Below are 1,538 nucleotides of genomic sequence, written 5' to 3' on the forward strand. Positions count from 1 at the left end.
AAAGCATACAGGTGCAATGTAGTACTGTCATTTGCTGCATGCGTTCAATCAAGTGCCCTAGATATTACAAGAAAAAAAGTTATAATTACAAAAATTAAATTCACTTACATAGGAGGGGCACAGATGTCCAAACAGTATTTGCAGTTAATGCTTATAGACCTGAAATGATTGAAATAAGGTGGTTACTGTCACTGAAGAAGAGAAGATTTAGTGAATATAGATCAGAAATGAGGAGGTAAATTATAAAATTCTTTGATCTGTGTCACTACCATTCCAAATTCCATTAGCTTGCATGTGAGGTGTAATGAAGACCCCTTTAATATTAAAGATCACTTTTCAGTGGTCCCAAATTAACAAATGTCTATTATCTATGTCATTCTATTATTCATTCTTGATGTTTTTGTCCTGCTAAGGAAAATAATTTCCATGAGAATTATATTTTAAACTCATGACTATTAGAGGTTGAAGCTGATATTAGCCATGGAAACCCCAGTCCCAAAAGTGTCTTTAAGTGGAGGAGGGAGACCCAAGCTCTGTACTTGTGCAAGATTCATCAATGTGCGAGACCTATAGATGTAAGAAGCTTTTAAGCAAGCACATTAAAATGTGCTTGCGTGACTACCAGTATACCAGGTTGGATCAACTTGTCTTCATTGGATGACGATGCCATGGATCAGATAAACGGAAATGTACGTGTGCGATGTAACATAACAGTGATCTATCGTTTTCTTCTGGATGGAGGTCCAACTTCGCAATTAAAGGCTTCGGCACGACGTATGTGGACTACTCATTCTTACAACTTACTTTTTCCCTAAGGGTTCCGCCATGCCATGTGCAGGCCAAGAAGGCATGCCATCTGGTGGCAGGGGTGTGAGATGGACCAAATTAGAGGCGTCTCATAATTAAAGGGAAAGATATGTGGTTAGTTGGTATAGTACTTAGAAAGAGCCAAGAATGGGAATGGGTGATATTCAGGAGAGGGAATGGACAATGGCCAGTAGAGGTCACCACAGTAGAGGTCACCACAGTAGAGGTCACCACAGGAAATGGGCTTTAGCCAAGAGAGGAAAGGAGACAGCCAGGGTAGGGAATGAGCGACACCCAGGATGGGGAATGGGCGATTTCCAGGACAAGGAATGGGCGATATATCCAGAACAGGGAATGGGTCACAGCCAGGACAGCGGATAAAAACAACAATTCTAAATTCTAAGTTTGCTTGCAGCACGTACATTTCCGGGGGGCTCAATCTTAAATATTTCTATATGGGCAAGTGCTGCATTTACGGGGGTATTTTTGAGGACTTGGTAGCACAAGTGTGCGAATTTATGGAGGAGTTTCAGCATGTATAGGGTATATTCGCAAGGATTTGGTAGCACAAGTGTGGGAAATACCAGGTAAAATTGGTAGTTGAAGTCATGCTCTCTCCTGTATCAAAGTAGCATAATTCTTCACACGATTTTAGCGAAATTTGTGCTAACCTCAGTGCTAAACCTCTAAACCTACTGTTGATACATAGCAACGAACAGTAGGGATCACGA

The 1,538-nt window shown here is 41.0% G+C and overlaps 1 protein-coding gene across 1 annotated transcript in view; it reads right to left on the reverse strand.

Moving 5' to 3' along the window:
• The window catches only part of LOC117108208 (bifunctional D-cysteine desulfhydrase/1-aminocyclopropane-1-carboxylate deaminase, mitochondrial-like), a 34,240-nt gene that overhangs the window by 3,352 nt on the left and 29,350 nt on the right, over positions 1 to 1,538 (reverse strand). Inside the window, exon 10 of the mRNA XM_033250170.1 lies at positions 109 to 159. The gene's annotated coding sequence lies outside the window, so the exon portion shown is untranslated. The remainder of the gene's footprint in view (positions 1 to 108; positions 160 to 1,538) is intronic.

Source organism: Anneissia japonica, unplaced genomic scaffold, assembly GCF_011630105.1.
Source record: "Anneissia japonica isolate Jap-2015-1 unplaced genomic scaffold, ASM1163010v1 scaffold7797_len75038_cov128, whole genome shotgun sequence".
Lineage (NCBI taxonomy): Eukaryota > Metazoa > Echinodermata > Crinoidea > Comatulida > Comatulidae > Anneissia > Anneissia japonica.